The sequence below is a fragment of the Saccopteryx leptura genome, chromosome 3, assembly GCF_036850995.1.
Source record: "Saccopteryx leptura isolate mSacLep1 chromosome 3, mSacLep1_pri_phased_curated, whole genome shotgun sequence".
Taxonomy (NCBI): Eukaryota; Metazoa; Chordata; class Mammalia; order Chiroptera; family Emballonuridae; genus Saccopteryx; species Saccopteryx leptura.
Window position 1 is genome coordinate 62,443,326 of NC_089505.1, and position 21,596 is coordinate 62,464,921.

General features: G+C 41.0%; 1 protein-coding gene and 1 non-coding gene across 2 annotated transcripts in view; one reads left to right on the forward strand and one right to left on the reverse strand.

Moving 5' to 3' along the window:
• LOC136398981 (zinc finger protein 227-like) overlaps positions 1 to 21,596 on the forward strand; it is a 92,996-nt gene that overhangs the window by 54,232 nt on the left and 17,168 nt on the right. The window lies entirely within an intron of this gene.
• Positions 18,737 to 18,812, reverse strand: TRNAT-UGU (transfer RNA threonine (anticodon UGU)). The gene has a single exon. It is a non-coding gene; the product is annotated as a tRNA-Thr (tRNA).

The following is a 21,596-nucleotide window of genomic DNA, read 5'->3' on the forward strand; positions in this document are numbered from 1 at the left end:
TTTGTAGGTAATCCAGTTTCAACTTCAATTTGACACCATGTGTTCAAATTCTCTATTTTTGGCTTCTGAAGAATTTTCCTATCATAGCTTTGAGCTTGGTTACATAGTAATACTTGGGGAAATACATATAATAAGCATTTTTTTAAAAAGGAATGAAGTTTATTGATTTCATTTTACTTTTTTAAAGGGTTTTCTTTGTTTTTGTTTTTTGACAGAGATAGGGACAAACAGGAAGGGAGAGATGAGAAGCATCAGTTCTTCATTGTGACACCTTGGTTGTTCATTGTTTGCTTTCTCATATGTGCCTTGACCGGGGGACTACAGCAGAATGAGTGATCCCCTTGCTCAAGCCAGCGACCATGGGGTCATGTCTGATCCCATGCTCAAGCCAGCAACCCTTGCTCAATTTGGATGAGCCATTGCTCAAGCCAGTGACCTCAGGGTTTCAAAGCTTTTCATCTCAGTCCAGTGCTCTATCCACTGTGCCACCACCTGGTCAGGCAAGAGAGAGAAGCATCAACTCATTGTAGTTGCTTCTCATATGTACCTTGACTGGGCAAGCCCAGGGATTTGAACCAGCAACCTCAGCATTCCAGGATCATGTTTTATCCACTGCGCCACCACAGCTCAGGTGACTTGATTTTAGAGAGAGAAACATCAATTTGTTGATCCACTTATTTATGCATTTATTGGTTGATTCTTGTATGTGCCCTGACCTGGGATCAAATTCGCAACCTTGGCATGTAGGGATGGTGCTCTAGTCACCTGAGCTACCCAGCCAGGGCAGTATTTTGTTTATTTTAGTGAGAGGAGGGGAGGCAGAGACAGACTTCCACATGCGCCCTGACCAGAATCCACTCAGCAAGTCCACTAGGAGGTGATGCTCTGTCCATCTAGGGCTGTTGTTCTGTTCCAACTGGAGCCATATTTTAGCGCCTGAGGCAGAGTCCATGGAGCCAACCTTAACACCCAAGGCCAATTTGCTTGAGCCAATTGAGCCACAGCTGCAGGAGGGAGGGAAAGAGAAGGGGGAGGGGTGGAGAAGCATATATCGATAATTGCTTCTCCTGTGTGTCTTGACCAGGAATTGAACCCAGGAAATCCACATGCTGAGCCAACACTTTACCATTGAGCCACCCATCCAGAGCCTAGGGCCGTATGTTTTTAAAGATTTATTTGAGAGAGAAACACTGATTTGTTCCACTTAGTTATGCATTCATTGGTTGCTTCTTGTATGTTCTCTGACCACGGATTGAACCCACTAGTTTGCCATGTTGGGACAATGCTCTAATCACCTGAGCTAGCCAGTCAGGCCAGCATTTTCTTTAAAGTACCCAAAGGCACATTGCAGTCAGTGCCTGAATCACAACCCTGTAGATTCTCATGTCTAGGGCATCAATGTGAAGGAATAGACTCCTGAAAAGTTGAGATGGCAATAAATGGCCAGATTCCAACCAAGCTGAGGCCTTAGGCCTCTAAATTTAGCTGAGACTCCTTTACATTAAAAGGAAGCCCTCCTCTCCTCTCTGAGTTAGTCTCCCCTTGCTTGAAGGACCTGTAATGATCTTTCTTGAGATAGTTTCCTTGCAGGGTGCTGTAGATTCTGAAGACTTGCCTCTTATTTTTCTAGACCTAGTCAGATTTAAGTCCTTGCAGGCCACAGGGAGGGGGTCTGCATCAAGAAGTCGTCATGTCATAATAGTGAAACTAAGAGACATTTATAAGAGTGTGGTGGTTACGGGGGGGAGGTGGGAATGGGAGAGGGATAGGGGGTGGGGAGGGGCACAAAATAAGATAGAAGGTGACAGAGGACAATCTGACTTTGGGTGGTGGGTATGCAACATAATTGAACGACAAGATAACCTGGACTTGTTATCTTTGAATATATGTATCCTGATTTATTGATGTCACCTCATTAAAAAAATAAAATTATATATATAAAAAAAAAAAGAAGTCGTCATGTATACAGTATGACTACGAGAAGACACTCCCTGCCATAAGTAAGATTTTTAGAGTGTATATCAATAGAAACCTGAGATACATCGTGGATCTTATGGGTATTGAATCAGTGGGAGTGATGTAATGTTGGATTAAGCTGGATTTCTTGATTTGGGTGTACTGAACACCATCTCCAGACTCTGGATGTTAGCTTAAATACCTGGGAATGCCTTCAACACTTTGCTCAGTTGAATAACTGAAACCTGTATACAGAGTTAGCTTATACTAAGGTAAAAATGCTAGAACTTTTTAAGTACGTTTTGGGACAGTTTCTCAACCTTGGCACTGTTGACATTTTGGGTTGGATAATTTTTCATTGTTGGTGGCTGGCCTGTGTTTGTAGGATGTTTGGCAGCATCTGTAGGCTGTACCCACCAGATGACTAATACATCCTTTTCTTCCTTCAAGTTGTAACAACCAAAAATGTCTCTAGCCTGACTGGGTGGTGGTGCAATGGATAAAGTGTCGACCCAGGCTGCTGAGGTCAGCGGTTCAAAACCTCAAGGTCACCGACTTGAACACAGGCTTGTCAGCATGATGCAGCGTTGCTGGCTTAAGTGTGGGATCATCGACATGATCCAAGGGTTGCTGGCTTGAGCCCAAGATCGTTGGCTTGAGCAAAGGGTCACTGGCTCTGCTTGAACCCCCAGTTAAGACACGTATGAGAAGCAATCAACGAATAACTAAAGTGAAGCAACTAGGAGTTTGTTTCTCCTCTCTCTCTCCCTCTCTGTCTCATCAATAAAATAAAATTTAAAAGGTCTCAAGACACTATCAAATGTCCCTGGGGAAGGGGGCAAAGTTGTCTTCAAATAAGAAACACTGCTGTAAAAGAATGTATACAAATATATAAGACTGTCACCTGACCTGTGGTGGCACAGTGGATAAAATATTGACCTGGATCGCTGAGGTTGCCAGTTCAAAACCCTGGGCTTGCCCGGTCAGGGAACATATGGGAGCTGATGCTTCCTGCTCCTCCCTACTTCTCTCTCTCACACTCTCTAAAATGTATAAAGTCTTAAAAAAAAGTTTAAGATTAAAAAAAAAAGAATGCCACATGGCTGGAGTGGATTTATTATAAGATCTGCTCACCCAACCTACATCTCCTGGGAGAGTTCAGAGGACACTTCAATTACCAAAGATTTCAGAAATTCATTGGTAAGGAGAGCATTGGCTCTCCTCTATAGGCTGGCAATGAGAAAAAGAAATTATAACATCAAAATGGGGCTCCCTGAATTCAGTGAGGGTGATGGAATCCCAGAGCATCAGAGGTAAAGTGGAGGCATTTCATTGTCAGAGGTAAACTGATTGTGTTTCCCTCAGTGAATGGCAAAGCCAAAGGGATCATCAGAATAGTTTGATTCATGAAAATTTTTGCATATCTTATTGATTGTGCTGTCCCTGAAGCTAGCCTACTAATGGGAAGCCTACTAACATATTGATTTGAATAAGTGGACAAGTTCTAGGTCTAGTGGACATAAGTCTGGCTTGAATCAATATGGGAGTGGTATCTCTACAGTCAGCACCATAACATGAGTCACTTCCCATTTCTAGAGTATCTTGAATGAGGGGCAGGTTGGGTTCCCTTGAGGCAGAACCCTGCTATACTGCCCAAACTATATATATAAATCATCCTAGACTTCCACAAACTGACTTACAATCATTTTAAAGAGGGTGTGCATTAGATAAGTGGAAATAACCAGAATATGAAGGTTGTACTGGACACTAGAGCTGATATTAACCAATGGAAACCCCCAATAGGCACTGTTGTTCATTGGTCAGTACAGGAGTTTATAAAAGACAAATAACGTATATTTTTGCTCAGGTCATTATGTGGTGGTATGAGTGAATCCCTGAACTAATTGTATAATTATTCCCCAAGTTCCAGAGTGTAGAATTGCAATAAAAATAAAACTGGGCCTGACCAGGCAGTGGTGCAGTGGATAGAGCATCGAACTGGGATGTGGAGGACCCAGGTTCGAGACCCTGAGGTTGCCAGCTTGAGCGTGGGCTCATCTGGTTTGAGCAAAGCTCACCAGCTTGGACCCAAGGTCGCTGGCTCGAGCAAGGGGTTTACTCAGTCTGCTGAAGGCCTGCAGTCAAGGTACATATGAGAAAGCAATCAACGAACAACTAAGGTGTCACAACGAAAAACTGATGATTGATGCTTCTCATCTCTCCATTCCTGTGTGTCTGTCCCTATCTGTCCCGCTGTCTGACTCTCTCTCTCTCTCTCTCTCTCTCTCTCTCTGTCAAATAAATAAATAAATAAATAAACCTGGAAGAATCCTCACATTGGTTTCCGGCCAATAAAATAAAGGCTATTTGGTAAGAAAGAACAAGTAGACACTAGAACTGCCTCGTACGCACCAAAGAAGAAAACCGAAAGCAATACCATATTCCTGGAGAGGTTACAGAGATTATCGCCACTCTCAGTATCTTCAAAGTTGCGGAGTCATGATTTCTGCCACACCCCCATTCAGTTCACTCATTGGAGCTGTGCAGAAGACAGGTGAACATTGGTTAGTGACAAAAGATTATGATAAAGTTAAATAGGAATTGATTCCAGTTGCAGCTCCCAATGTGGTTTTATTGCTGGAGCAAATCGACACACCTGGTGGCACCTAATAAATAGCCATTGAGTCAACATGTGCTATTTTCTCTATACTTAGTACTAAATATTATCCAAAGAAGCTTAGTTTCATCTGCTAGGACCATCAGTGCACTTTCATGGCCCTAGCTCGGGGCTACATCAGCTTTTCTATCTTCTTTCATGCTTTAGTCAAGGGATTGGCAAACTACAGCCCACGGATCAAATCTGGCCACCACTTATATTTTATTTACAAAATAAAATTTTATTGAAACATAGCCATGACTTCTACTGTCATGTAAATTGGCCAAGTTAAGTAGTTGTGACAGATCATATGGCTTGTTACTATCTGGCTTTTTTCAGAAATAATTTTAGACCTCTGGTACATACATATTTGATCATGTATGAAGTGTCTGTAACAGAGATGCTACATGGAGTTCACAAACTGCTATTTAGGATTTTGGAGCAACATTCATTATGTTATTCTCTGCAGATGGCATTACTCCTGAGAAAACAGCTTCTGGCTTTATTGGACTCTAGTTAAAACTAAATATTTGGCTACAGCTCAGAACGGTTACCATGCAATGAAGTCATAAGTGCGGGCATACCCTCATCAAGTGCAGTGATACACTTGACATTGGGCTCAAAAATAAGTTGCAAGTAAATTGCATGAGCAAGATGCTCAGATTCTGTTTTACTGTATGCACTTAAGGCTCTACATTTCCTTCTAAGTATGTATGAAAATTTTGCTTCCTGATTGTGAGTAATTTTTCTATTTCTGTCCATTTTGCTTTTTAAAGGATGCTTTATATTTTGTTCTTCCTAATAATTTGAAAGTAATGATGAATATTTTTTTGTATTTTATAATGATTTTTTTCAAGGGCTACTTTGTCCAATATTAATATATTTTTTTCATTTGTAGAAATACTTTGAAGCTTTAGAAAATGGTTTCTTTCTCTACAGAGGATTTTCATTTGTCCTAGCGAAGTGCCTGAAGATACTAATAAAAATGGTTCACTCTAACCCAGCTTCAGGTACCGGGGGATTTCGAGTTCAGCTTCTGCCTCTGCCAAGACAATTTATTTCCCTTTTATTCTTACTTTTATGGGGCAGCTGTTTGGGGTTCTACCAAGACTCATTCAGACTAAGACCTCCTCCAGATGTCCCTGATCGTACGTAGCTAAAGCGTTGCCCAACTTACAATGACAGAATTGGAGGACACTAACAAAACAGACATTACCACCCAAAACAGGTACAACTTGGCAAATATCCGCCCTAGCATTATAGATATTACTGCCCGGAAGTTTAGAGACCTCAGAGGTACGTCTGCTCCAGGGGCCAGAGATACGGCCTTGTTTCTCCTGGGCATTCTGGGAAGTGTAGTCCGGGGTAGTGTCGCCTGGAGCACTTTTGTTTGTGGCCCGCTGTGCTAGGGAATTCTGGGAAGTGGGTCAGGGCTCCCTCTGTCCAAATGAGGGACTTTGTGGGAGTGCGCAGCTGCTCTCCACCTGTCCTTCTAGTACAGGGGTCCCCAAACTTTTTACACAGGGGGCCAGTTCACTGTCCCTCAGACCGTTGGAGGGCTGGACTATAAAAAAAACTGTGAACAAATCCCTATGCACACTGCACATATCTTATTTTAAAGTAAAAAAACGGGAACAAATACAATATTTAAAATAAAGAACAAGTAAATTTAAATCAATAAACTGACTAGTATTTCAATGGGAACTATGGGCCTGCTTTGGGCTAATGAGATGGTCAATGTGCTCCTCTCACTGACCACCACTGAAAGAGGTGCCCCTTCCGAAAGTGCAGTGGGGACGGGTAAATGGCCTCAGGGGGCCGCATGCGGCCCTCGGGCTGTAGTTTGGGGACCCCTGCTCTAGTAGGTGAGTCTTTGCTCCTGGGGGTGCTTCCGAACCTGCGACTGCCCAGGCTTGAGAGAGGAGTCAGCGGGACCCGGTCCTCATGCTGAGAGAGCATAAGAGAAGCCGCTGGCAGCTGCGGATCATGGGGTGCAAGACGGTTGCATCCCCTCCGCTGGTTGGCACGGTGGTGCTCGCGGGGCTGGGGGCAGCCGGGTCCCCTGGCGCCTGGTCAGCCCCCTGGCACTCCCCAACCACTTCCCTTACCGGCCAGCTCTGCCACTTCCTAGAGTAACATTATGCGAGTTAATTTCTCGACCTTTTTAGTCTCCTCTCCAGTGTAGTGCTATCAGTGGTAATCACTTATTTTATGCGAATTGGCTCATTAAGTGTCTGCCACAGTTTTATGAGGTAGGTGCCGCTATTAGAATTTATTTATTTATTTTTAACAGATATGGCAACGGAGGTAGCATTGGAGAACTAAAACATACTACTAACACAGAAAGTCCTCTCTTCACAATGTAGGAAAGAAAGCTGTATTATTACTGACTGTGTTTATCCCGAGTACTGTACTGTAGGTAAATTTTGGAAAAGGATGACAAAACAATTTCTTTCTATTCATATAGTCAAGCAGTTACATACAGACTTTTATACAACTCTATTTTTTTTTTTTCTTTTCATTTTTCTGAAGCTGGAAACAGGGAGAGACAGTCAGACATACTCCCGCATGCGCCCGACCGGGATCCACCCGGCACGCCCACCAGGGGCGACGCTCTGCCCACCAGGGGGCGATGCTCTGCCCATCCTGGGCGTCGCCATGCTGCGACCAGAGCCACTCTAGCGCCTGGGGCAGAGGCCAAGGAGCCATCCCCAGCGCCCGGGCCATCCTTGCTCCAATGGAGCCTTGGCTGCGGGAGGGGAAGAGAGAGACAGAGAGGAAAGCGCGGCAGAGGGGTGGAGAAGCAAATGGGCGCTTCTCCTGTGTGCCCTGGCCGGGAATCGAACCCGGGTCCTCCGCACGCTAGGCCGACACTCTACCGCTGAGCCAACCGGCCAGGGCCCTACAACTCTATTTTTAACTACTACGTACACACATTCACAAGATTAACAGAATCTTCCTATGAGAGGACTTGAATGAACCGTTTGTTGTAAATCCTTTGATAGATTCATTCTAAATTTATTTGGGAATCAAGTTTTACTTCACTGACTTTACAGAATTAATAAATTTATCTCATCTCCCCTGCTAGGTCAGGGAAAGGGACCTTAGTTAAATACCCACAGTGATAGAGACCTGATTGTTATTTTTTCAAATGTTAATATTTAAAAGAGACCTTTGAAAGCACTTTTGGGCTGTAAACTTGGGAAGACGTTTACTTAGCCTATATATATATGTGTGTGTATATATATATATATATATATATATATACACACACACATATATATACATACACACACACACACACACACACACACACACACACACACACACAGTGTGTCCGTAAAGTCATGGTGCACTTTTGACCGGTCACAGGAAAGCAGCAAAAGATGATAGAAATGTGAAATCTGCACCAAACAAAAGGAAAACCCTCCCAGTTTCTGTAGGATGATGTGGCAGCATGTGCGCATGCGCAGATGATGACGTAACACCGTGTATACAGCGGAGCAGCCCACAACCATGCCAGTCCAGATGTGGACGCTACAGAGGAAAGTTCAGTGTGTTCTGTGGCTCGCTAAATTCAAATCCATGACCAAAGTGCAACGTGAATATCGGTGCATTTAGAACGAAGCACCACCACATAGGAATAACATTACTCGGTGGGATAAGCAGTTGAAGGAAACCGGCAGTTTGGTGGAGAAACCCCGTTCTGGTAGGCCATCAGTCAGTGACGAGTCTGTAGAGGCTATACGGGATAGCTACCTAAGGAGCCCTAAAAAATCTGTGTGTGAGCCCACATTGAATTGCACTGAATAGGTATGAAACTGGGAGAGTTTTCCTTTTTTGGTGCAGATTTCACATTTCTATCATCTTTTGTTGCTTTCCTGTGACCGGTCAAAAGTGCACTATGACTTTACGAACACACACACACACACACACACACGCACACATATATACATAGATAGATAGATAGATAGATAGATAGATAGATAGATAGATAGATAGATTTACATGCATATCAATAGATTGAAGAAAATATACAAAAGCAGTAGGTATTTTTTGGAAATGCTCTATGAAAAAAAGGAGTGGGGGCCTGGCCAGGTAGCACAGTTTGTTAGAGAGTCATCCTGATACACCTAAGTTGTGGATTCAATCCCTGGTCAGGGTACATATAATAATCATTCAATGACTGCATAAGTAAATGGAATAACAAATCAATGTTTCTTTCTCCTCCCTTCCTCTCTCTCTAAAGTCAATGAAAGACTCTATTAAAAGAAAAAAAGAAATAGAGAAAGTAAAAAGGAGAGGGGAAACAGATTCTTTTATAATGGAATAACCCACTGCATGGCCTTGGATGGGAACACAGCCAACAAGAAAAGAATGTTTTGCCAAGAGAATTGTTTTGTGACTTGAAGGCAGGTCACTGAAACAGGTCTATGTGACTGAAGGCAGTTGCTGGGCTTTTTTCTCAGTAAAACATTCTCATAAGATTTCTGTTCCTTTCAAGATTATCCCTTGAGATAAAAAGAGGAATGTTGTGGGAACCATAGAAGCAATTGCAATTAATGCCTTTTGATGTTATGTTGTTATTAAGCTATCATGCAGGTGTACTCATGTATCTTTAAGTAAAGGTTATGCTTGATGTTATGCCAATTTCTCAGTAAACAAGCTTTTTGAAGTCTTGTGAATAAAAGTAGGACACAGGCCCTGGCCGGTTGGCTCAGCGGTAGAGCATCGGCCTGGCGTGCAGGAGTCCCGGGTTCGATTCCCGGCCAGGGCACACAGGAGAAGTGCCCACCTGCTTCTCCACCCATTACCCTCTCCTTCCTCTCTGTCTCTTCCCCTCCCGCAGTCAAGGCTCCATTGGAGCAAAGATTGCCCAGGCGCTGAGGATGGCTCTGTGGCCTCTGCCTCAGGTGCTAGAATGGCTCTGGATGCAACAGAGTGATGCCCCAGAGGGGCAGAGCATCGCCCCCTGGTGGGCATGCCAGGTGGATCCCGGTCGGGCGCATGTGGGAGTCTGTCTGACTGCCTCCCCGTTTCCAGCTTCGGAAAAATGAAAAAAAAAAAAAAAAAAAAAGTAGGACACAGCATGAACTCAGGGCCATTTGCCTGAGCGAGCAGTGGTCCTTTGCTAGTCCACAATGATTTTGTCTTCTGATCTTTCTCTCTGCGCCACCAACTCATAACAATATTTGGCGCCTACCGTGGGGCCTGAAGAAGAGATTAGGAACAGGCGGAACCCCAAAAGGTTAAATTGGATGAGCTGTGTACACAAAACTTTCGGGAAAACTAGCAAAGTCATGGGGAATTCCCATTCATTATTGGACAATTATGTACAAGTTTTAAAATCCCTTTTAAAAGAGTCTGGGATTCAGATAAAAGACAAGGTTTTGTTACGTCTTTTAAGTGCTAATCAGAAACACTGTTATTGGTATACTCCTGAGCATTGTAATCAATTGAATTTGAATGTTTGGCAACAAGTAGGAAAATTTTTACACCGCGCCCATCAGAACGGAGATCCGCTTGATGCTGAAATGTGGGCTGCTTATAATCTTATTGCTACAGCCCTTGGCCCTTTGCAATCAGATGGAGATTCTGTTAAAGACTTGAGTAAGGTTATTTATAATGAGCCTGAAGGACTTGATTCAGCACAGAATGAACAGAATAATGACTTGGACAATACTGTCTCTGCTTCTGAAGTTACTGATAATGTTAATGAAATTTAGCCATCCACAGTCTTTTGTCCTTTTTTCCCAAAAAATGAGGGAGCCCCTATGGATGATGTTGCCTGTCTAAAACATTTATTAAATAAACTACAACTTACACTGGAACAACAGGAGATTGGAAATCAGTATACTGCTTATCCTATTCAAAAGCAAAATACATGTCAGCCTACAGCTCCTCCAATTCAAGGTCAAGAATTAATTGGTACTGGCAAGGGAAGGACTTTTCAATTCCCTGAAATCTCTGAAATGCAACAGGCACTTATGCATCATGATGATTTAGAATCTAACTCTAGTAATTTTTTTGCATCTATTTTGCCAATTATTCAACAGCCTTTCCCTCCTAATGCTCAACATCCTGGGGGAGGGCATAATGTTCAGTTCGACCAAATTGAATTTACTTTCTTAAAGCTAGTCAAACAATCTGTTGCTACGTATGGACCTCAGTCCTCATATGTTCAAGGCCTATCTCTTCCTGTTGTAATGATCATTTAATCATTCCTTTGGATTGGGATTTACTTGCTAGTACGGTTTTGGAACCAGGACAATATTTACAATTCAAATCTTGGTGGAGAGAGGAGGCTCTTTGAATATCTCGCATAAGCGCCAGAAATAATCCCCCCAGAGCTACTTTTGAAATGTTCATTGGCACTGGCGCTTATGCAGCTGTGGAACAGCAAGCTGGTTATACTGATGCTGTTATAGCTCAGGTTAGATCTGCTTGTCTTAAAGCCTGGATGCAGATCACTGGAGTTGGAGAAGCGGGAGAAAAGTCATTTATAAAAATTAGGCAGCCCTGGCCGGTTGGCTCAGTGGTAGAGCATAGGCCTGGCGTGCAGGAGTCCCAGGTTCGATTCCCGACCAGGGCACACAGGAGAAGCACCCATCTGCTTCTCCACCCTTTTCCCTCTCCTACCTCTCTGTCTCTTTCTTCCCCTCCCGCAGCCAAGGCTCCATTGGAGCAGAGGATGGCCCGGGCGCTGGGGAGGCTCCTTGGCCTCTGCCTCAGGCGCTAGAGTAGCTCTGGATGCAACAGAGCGACGCCCCGGATGGGCAGAGCATCGCCCCTTGGTGGGCGTGCCGGGTGGATCACGGTCGGGCGCATGCGGGAGTCTGTCTGACTACCTCCCCGTTTCCAGCTTCAGAAAAATACCAAAAAAAAAAAAAAAGAAAAAAAAGAAAAATTAGGCAAAGGAATGATGAACAGTATACTGACTTCCTATCAAGATTACAGGCGGCTATTCGCCATGCTATTTCTAATGAACAAGCTCAGGATGTTCTTATGCAGACTTTGGCTTTTGAAAATGCAAATGTTGATTGTCAAAAGATTTTATTACCCTTAAAACAAAGTGGAAAAGCACTACAGGAGTACATTAAGGCATGCAGGGATGTTGGCTCACAGACTTTTCAAGCTAATATTCTAGCTTCTGCATTAAAGGCTGATCTTTCTAATAATCATCCTAAATGTCATAACTGTGGCAAGTTAGGTCACATAAAAAAGGATTGTAGAAAAGAACAACAGCAATTTAATAATTCATCCAAAAGATCATTTCCAGGATTATGTCGTAAATGCAAAAAGGGCAAACATTGGGTCAGTGAATGTAAATCTATTAAAGACAAAGATGGCAATATTTTGCTGGGAAACTACTCAGCGGGCCAGGTTCGGGGCCCGGAACAAATACCGAATCAGCAGCACCTACAGCTTCCAGTCAGCAATGGAGTTGAGCACAAACAACTGGAACAACAAAACGGCTTTCAGTCGCGGATTTAATGCATGCCACTGAAGGCAGTGCTGCCTTAGATATTCCCAGCCCAGGCAATTTTGAAGTTAACGTACCCAATACATTCAAGTTCCTACAGGAATATATGGACCGTTGCCCAAGGGCACGGTAGGACTTTTGTTAGGAAGTAGCTTAACTAGTAAAGGAATAATTGTTCATACAGGTGCTATAGATGTTGATTATACTGGAGAAATCCAGATTATGATGTCTTCTCCCACACCTGTTACTCTTACTAAGAATCAGCGTATAGCTCAAATTATACTTCTACCTTATATTTCTCAGAAAGCTTCTCCAAATAATCGAACTGGAGGGTTTGGCAGTACTGATCATCATGTCTTTTGGCATACTTTAATTAATGATTCTCGCCCCCAATTAACTGTGATGTTTGAAAATGGAATATCTGTAACAGGACTTGCTGACACTGGTGCTGATGTTTCAATAGTAGCTGCCAAACAATGGCCTCACTCATGGCCTTATGAAACTGCAGGCTACTTTTATCGGTCTTGGCACATTAAATCAAATAGCTCAGAGTACAAATCAATTACAATGCAGGGGACCGGAAGGTCAACCTGTTACGCTGAAACCTTATATGGCTGATGTTGCTATGACTTTGTGGGGACGAGATTTACTACAACAGTGGGGAGCTACACTGTCTATTCCCACCAATCTCAAAATGCCAAAAATACTATGTTCTCTATGGGCTATAATCCTTTAACAGAAACCGCCAGTGATATAATTCAAGAAGTTAGGCAGCATTCTGACAAAAGAGGGATAGGATTTCCCGATTTAGAATCAAATTTTTAGCAGGGGCTACTGTTGAGTGCTTCGCTTCCAAACTCTCTTGGAAATCAGAAAAGCCTATTTGGATAGAACAGTGGCTCCTTACTATGGAAAAATTAGAATCGCTAAAATATTTAGTAGAACAGTTACAAGCAGGTCACATAGAACCTAGTAAAAGCCCTTGGAATTCTCCAGTATTTGTTATTAAAAAGAAATCTGGTAAATGGAGAATGCTTACAGACTTAAGAAAAATAAATGACAATATTGTACCTATGGGAGCTTTACAACTAGGAGTCCCAAATCCTGCCCTGATCCCTCGCCACTGGCATATTGTCATTATTGATTTGAAAGACTGTTTCTTTACGATTAGATTGAATCCTGATGATTGTGCTAAATTTGTTTTTACTATTCCATCTCTTAATAATCAAGGGCCTACAAAAAGATATCAATGGAAAGTTTTAGCACAGGGCATGCTAAATAGTCCAACTATGGTTCAAGAATTTGTTGCTCAACCTTTAGACATCATTAGACAAAAATATCCAGCACTGTTATGTTACTATTATATGGATGATATTTTGTTTGCTCATGAGGATATGCAACAGTTACAAGAGATTTTTACGTTTAGCAAAAAACTTTTTAATGATTATGGCTTACAAATAGCTGAGGAAAAGGTACAAAAAACCTCACCTTGGAAATATTTGGGACAAAAACTACAGGATACTTTTATTGTTCCTCAAAAAGTACAAATTAGAAGAGATTCTCTTAAAACACTTAATGATTTTCAGAAATTGTTGGGAGACATTAATTGGTTTCGACCTTCATTAGGTATTCCTACATATCAATTGATTAATTTGTTTAAGACCCTAGAGGGAGATTCCGATCTCAGCAGTCCTCGGATTTTATCGCCTGAAGCAGAAACTGAATTAAATTGGATTGAACAACAAGTGCAAAAGGCACAGTTGTCTCATATTACATTAGGACAACCTATTTCATTACTGATTATTAATACTACGCATTCCCCTACAGGTATTATAGCACAGCAAGAGGGAATAATTGAATGGGATTTGCTGCCTCATAAATCTGTCAAAAAATTAGACTTATATACAAAAAGTTGCACGTCTTATCATTAAGGCCCGTATTCGTTTAAGGCCAGCGGTTCTCAACCTGTGGGTCGCGACCCCGGCGGAGGTCGAACGACCAAAACACAGGGGTCACCTAAAGCCATCGCTGGTTTAAGGCAATTGTGTGCACAAGATCCCTCTGAAATTGTTGTTCCTTTCACACAAAAGCAAATCCAAGAATTATAGATGCTTAATGAAGATTGGCAACGTGTCTTTTCTGATTATCTAGGAAAAATTTCAAATCATTATCCTACTATTAAGCTTTTTCAGTTTTTGAAATGGACTCAATGGATATTGCCAAAAACTATTGTTAATCAACCTATTTTTAATGCTACTACTGTTTTTACTGATGCTAATAGAGCTGGAATGGCTGGTTTTACTGATTCTGTAACATCTAAAGTAGTACAAAGTCCTTATTACTCTGTCCAAAAGGCTGAATTATATGCAATTTATTTAGCAGTTGAACATTTTCACTCAGTACCACTCAATGTTGTTACGGACTCTCAGTATGCTGAATTTACAGTAAAAAACATAGAAACTGCCACCATTCCTTATTCTCAAGATGAATTATATCAGCTATTTCTAAATTACAAATGTCCTTCAGACACAGAAAACATCCTTTATTTATTACACATATTAGGGCTCATACACTATTACCTGGTCCACTGGTCAATGCTAATTCCACTATTGATGCACTGGTAGGAAGTGTACGAGCTGCTACACAAGAACATGCATTACATCATTCTAATGTCAAAGCATTAAAAGCTACACATAATATAACTTGGGCTCAAGCATGTAATATTGTAAAAACTTGTCCTACATGCCAATTAATCAATGTTCCAACGTTCTCTTCTGGAGTTAATCCTAGAGGAACTCAAAGTAATGAATTATGGCAAGTGGATGTTACTCATTATGCAACATTTGGAAAATTAAAATACATTAATCATTCTGTTGATACATTTTCTGGCTTTGCTTGGGCCACTCCTCACAGCTCGGAAAAGGCTGATGCAGTAATTTCTCATCTCTTACATTGTTTTTCTGTTATGGGAATACTGAAAACAATCAAAACTGATAATGCTACTGCTTATTTATCATGCAAGTGTCAACAATTTTTCTGTAGATATAACATAAAACACCTAACAGGCATACCTGGTAATAGTACAGGCCATCATTGAGAGAAAAAATCATACTCTGAAAGACATGCTGTTTAAACAAAAAGAGAAAATATTGTGTAGCCCTCAAGACAGATTAATGAAAGCCTTATTTACTCTTAATTTTTTGAATTTGGATGATGATAATTTAACAGCTGCTCAAAAACATTGGAGTTTGAATAAAACTGATTATTATAATCAACAACCTATATATTATAAAAATGAAATTACTAATGCTTGGTCTCCAGCTACCATAGTGTGCTGGGGTCGAGGTTATGCTTATATTTCTACAGGTGCAGAGAAATTGTGGGTTCCTGCGAAAAACATCAAAGCCCGAGAATTGAGATGAAATGCACCTTTACAATGGCCAATCTGGAGGACCAGATGCAGGAGATGACATTAAGTGGAAAAGGACAACAGTACACTGTTCCTTTGGACTCCACATTGGCTACAAAACCTCTAACTTGGGGACAAATTAAAAAGTTAACTAATGAGGGGAAAGCCCTGTTAATTGCCAAGGGGCTCCGCTGAATGAATGAATCATCATTATTTCTAGCTATGCTTGCTATTGTAACGTTACACAGGTAAATGCTGAAAATTATACATATTGGGTTTACATTTCTAACCCACCCTTACTAAGAGGAGTCTCTTGGACTGATGGACCAGTTCCTATAGTTACTAACGATTCCCGTTTGATGCCCGGACCCTATGATTCTAGACGACCAATGGTTCCGAGTGAAGAAGGGACTAAAATGAATTTTTATGAAACTGGAGTCACTGGTCTTCCTATCTGTATAGGTGCCGGTAATCACTGTTTAAAATTCCAATTGGAGGCATGGTTGGCTATATGTACCAATGTTACTAAAACACCAAATCGTAAAATATTAATGATTTTATCTACCAATGGTTTTAAAGGAAATATTTCTGACAAAATAGTAGAGGGAGGTTATGATTATAACCTCCGTGCCATACTCCTGTTTTAACTCACTTGATTGAAAGGCCATTGTGGATTAACTGCAACGGAGAAAAGGCACGTGTATTGCTTAATACTTCCTATGGAAGTGTCATAGATTGGAGTCCTGTGGGCCTGCACACACAGCACATAGTGGGGAAGATATTAACAGTGTATCTCCATCAGTGAGTGAAACTATTCAGTGGCATGGAGGTGGCTTTTCTCCCCCCAATCCTTTCATGTTACGACACTTTAAGCATCAACACATGGTTGATGCTTTGAAACCTTTGAGAACTTGGTATGGACATATGGTTAATCATAGTGGGACTTTTAACCTTTCTTTTACTGTTAATAAGACTCTATATATACAAGCTTGTGTTCCTTTGCCTTATGTCATGTTAGTTGGGGAAACAGTCTGGAATAATAGCAATGGAGCTATTTTTTGTCATAATTGTTCTTTGTACACATGTATTAATAACTCTTTCTCATTAAACTTTAGCAGAGACAGTATCTACCTTCTAAGAGCCAGGACTGGTTTATGGATTCCTGTACAAATGAATCGATTCAGGCAAGATAGTCCTGCTACATCAGCATTGGATTTGGTAGCTAAACAATTATTAAAAAGAGGCAAAAGGCTAGTAGGATTAATAATAGCCATTGTTATGGGATCAATTGCTATCACTGCCACTGCTGCAGCAGCTGGGACAGCGTTACAACAGTCTGTTCAGACAGCTGAATTTGTAAATACCTGGCATGAAAATTCTGAAAAGTTATGGTCTTCTCAACGTCAAATTGATACTGAAATACAAAATGAACTCACTGGTTTGAGAGAAACTGTGATCATGTTAGAGGATCAATTATCTAGCTTAAAAAATCAAATTAAATTAAAGTGTGATTGGAATAAAAGTAGTTTTCAGACAGCTTTTCCATGGGAACGTGTTAAGAGACATTTGTTAAACCATGATAATATGACTAAAGAAGTCATTGAATTACAAAGACATATTCATGAAGCTTTTCAAAGAAAATTAGAAATTTTGACAGGTCAACCTATATTGAAGGGTTAATGGATAATTTATCACAATTAAATCCTATTGAATATATTTAAAGATTTTGGGGATCCACTGTGGGACTTTTTATAATGGTATTAATTCTATGTTTTCTTTTATATGTAGTCTGTCGACAAATCAAAGCAAGAGACATAAGGGATGAACGACAGAAGGCTGTGTTTTCTGTGGTGCTTCATGACATTCAGCATAAACAAAAAGGGGGGGCCCTGGCTGGTTGGCTCAGTGGTAGAACGTCGGCCTGGCGTGCAGGAGTCCCGGGTTCGATCCCTGGCCAGGGCACACAGGAGAAGCGCCCATCTGCTTCTTCACTCCTCCCCCTCTCCTTCTTCTCTGTCTCTCTCTTCCCCTCCCGCAGCCAAGGCTCCATTGGAGCAAAAGATGGCCTGGGCGCTGAGGATGGCTCTGTGGCCTCTGCCTCAGGCGCTAGAATGGCTCTGGTTGCAACAGAGCGACGCCCCAGATGGGCAGAGCATCGCCCCCTGGTGGGCGTGCTGGGTGGATCCTGGTCGGGCACATGTGGGAGTCTAATTGCCTCCACGTTTCCAACTTCAGAAAAATACAAAAAAAAAAAAATATATATATATATATATATATATATATATATATATATATATATATGATAAAAAGGGGGGAAATGTAGTGGAATAACCCAATGCATGGCTTGGATGGGAACACAGCCAACAAGAAAAGAATGTTTTGCCAAGAGAATTGTTTTGTGACTTGAAGGCGGGTCACTAAAACAGGTCTATGTGACTGAAGGCAGTTGCTGGGCTTTTTTCTCAGTAAAACATTCTCATAAGATTTCTGTTCCTTTCAAGATTATCCCTTGAGATAAAGAGAGGAATGTTGTGGGAACCATAGAAGCAATTGCAATTAATGCCTTTTGATATTATATTGTTATATAAGCTATCATGCAGGTGTACTCCATGTATCTTTAAGTAAAAGTTATGCTTGATGTTATGCCAATTTCTCAGTAAACAAGCTTTTTGAAGTCTTGTGAATAAAAATAGGACACAGAGCGAACTCGGGGCCATTTTCCTGAGCGAGCGGTGGTCCTTTGCTAGTTCACGATGATTTCATCTGCTGATCTCTCTCTCTGTGCCCCCAACTCATAACAACATTCTTTAAACAAGAAACTTTTTTTTTATGTACTCATTGAGTTCATGTTGTTTGCCCAAGATTTACAGCTGGAAAGAAGTAGAACTGCCATTTAAACTCATGGATTGGGAGCCTCTAGTTTGTATGTTTTAATTTCTGTGCACTTTTTTTTTTTCCCCCCAAAATTATAAGGAGGGAGGCAGACAGACTCCCGCATGTGCCCTACTGGGATCCACCTAGCACGCCCACCAGGGGGCAATGCTCTGCCCATCTGGGGCATTGCTCCATTTCTGCTGGAGCCATTGTAGCACTTGAGGCAGAGGCCGTGGAGCCATCCTCAGCACCCAGGCCAACGTTGCTCCAATGGAACCTCGGCTGCGGGAGGGGAAGAGAGAGACAGAGAGGAAGGAGAGGGGGAAGGGTGGAGAAGCAGATGGGCGCTTCTCCTGTGTGCCCTGGCTGGGAATCGAACCCAGGACTTCCACACACAGGGCTGACACTCTACCACTGAGCCAACCAACCAGGGCCTGTACATTTTTTTAATCATAGAAAATCATTGTGTATATAGCTTGAGGAAAAGTCTTTTTATATCAGGTTTAGAAGGTGGATTGGGGCTTTGTAGTTTATGCTTTCATTACAGAATGAGTGCATGCTTATTATAGAGAGATTAGGATATACTGAAATACAAAAAGGAAATAACCAAAATTACTCCTAATCTCAGGAATTAGAGATAAACCATAAACATTTTAATGCATTTATGCATTGGTGCTATATTATGCATGGTATTTCTTAAAGTCTTAATATGGAAATGCCCAAATGTACAGAGAAAATTGTGCAATGAAACTGGCTCCTTCAACCATCAGTCACGTGCGGCCCTTGTCAAAGTTGTGTTATCTTACTGCATCAATTCCCCTTCTCACACAAAATACTTTTTTTGAGGTGATGGGAAAAAACCTGTAATATTTTAAACCAAAATCAAATCCCTGTTATGGAGTCAGTAGAATTTAATAGGTGTGGACATATGTTGATTATATGAAGAAAGTAACTTAATTTCAGGGTTTTCATTTCTGGCAACTAGGAGAATGTTAGTTATGTGAGAAGCTAAGGGACACATAAACATTGATTTGGAGAAGAATAATTATGAATTTGGTGTCTTTATTTGAAATTTTCTTTGGCATACCTTCTTGGTTTCTCATCTGTTTCTTTCTTAGGCTTCCTGCTCATTCTTTTTTATTTTTTTTCTTTTCGTTGATTTCAGATAGAGAGAAAGAGAGAGAGAAACATCAACCCTGCCATTCCACGTATTTATGCATTCATTGGTCAACACTTGTATGTGCCCTGACCAGGGATTGAATCTGTCCTGGCAGATCTACAACCAACTGAGCCGTCTGGCCAGGGCTTACCCATTCTTTACAATGTGCTTAGCACCAAGCAGAGATAGAGAAGTTCTTCAATGTTTGAGGCTTGTGTAGCTGCCTAATGTCTGGAAACACGGGCCTGCAGCTCAGTTAGATTGTATTAAGAATACCTAAAATGGGTTTAGGAAACAATAAAAGGGAATAATACATACTTTCGGGGTCCTTTGTCTTATTTTCAGTGGGATGCAAAATCTATCAATTTTTTCACAGCATTCAAATTTGAATACAATTATTGACAATATTTTAATGATCTAATGCAGTTTCCAGTGCTTTTACGTGTAATTGTTCATTTGTTCCTCATCTCAGCCCTATAAATCTGCATTTCACAAATGAACATAAAAGACTGTTCACAGAATAAGTGGCAGAATTAGTACTTAATCTCAGCAGCCTGATTCCAAGTGTGTAATCTTGGTTATTACATATTGCTTTTATTATTCTGCAAGACAAAACCCCACAAGAAGTCTTACTGGAGCCGGTAGTATTTAAGCTATGGATGAAGACTATGACCGGGAAGTGAATAGAGCAGTGGGATGTGACAGAAGGAACGGCATATGTAAAGAGGATTTTGTAGAATTACAGTGATTCACTATGGCTGAATGTGTAGAGTGGAATGTGAATTTGAAGAGGGAACCAGCATATGTAAGATTCCTGTTTGTGTGACGAAAGCATTTGTACCTTCCCCAAAGGGACTGGATAGACGACAGGCGAAAATAATTGAGTTTCTATGGTATAATATATCTCCCTGGCATCAGGAAGTAAAAATGATTGAAGTTAAACATTCTCTTTATGTTGCTTAAATGAGATGTAGTGAATAGCACACAGGCTCTGGTCATGAAATGCCAGATTTTGGAACCTGGCTCTTGGACTTAATAACTTTGTAATACAAATAAGTTACTTCACTTATTTCTGCCTCTGACTCCTAAACTGTAAAACAGAGGAAAAAACAATATGCACCTTAAAAAAGTTTTGAAGATAAAGTGTCTAACGTGCTTGGAATACTCCATGGCACACAATACATACAGTACATGCTCCAAAGGAGGTAGTTGTGTATAACAGAATAAGGAATATATGTTCAAACAAAGAAAAAGGAATATATGTTCAGTAAACAAGAAATGCAAACATATATTGTAGTGGAACAATAATACTCTGTATAGTGACCATACTTAAACATCGAATTAACAATAATATGTACATTTTCACATTCGTAAATTCCCCGAGGAATGATTTCAGTAGCCCCTGAAGTTGATCAGACAAGTCTGTGCCGAAGTTTTTCATCTCAAAAGGATGTCTAGTTGTCCTCAACAGGCAAGTTCTCAATTATTTGGCAGTGATATTAACAAAAGTGGAAATGTACAATGTATTCTGCCTCCATCGCATGTGTTTTGTCTTTCATTCTTTTAATGTCTAAAAAGTTTAAAACTGAAAAATAGTGCCTACCATTTTTTCCTTTTTCTGGTAGTAGTGGGTAAAATTCTATCAGTAAAGCATCACGTGATATGTTTCATACAAGACTGACTTCAAATATTTGCTGTTTTGTCAGTGAGAAAAAGTTCAGCTACTGACGTCAGAGAACTGCTGGAGGCCGGCAAAACGGCGGGAAGCCATTAAAGGTCTCACCTGTATCTATCTCTCTTATCTATCTATCTAATCTATCTATCATCTATCTATCTATCTATCTATCTATCATCTATCTATCTAACTATCTATCTAATCTATCTGGCTTCTATCTATTTGATTATTTATTTTAACAGCTCTAACTAGGTTCTATCATCCATCCATCCATCCATCCATCCACCCACCCATCCATTCATCCATCCATCCGATTATTTATTTTAACAACTCTAACCAGTAAGACTTGACTCCTTCTGTTGAGAGTTCTGGGAAATGTATTCC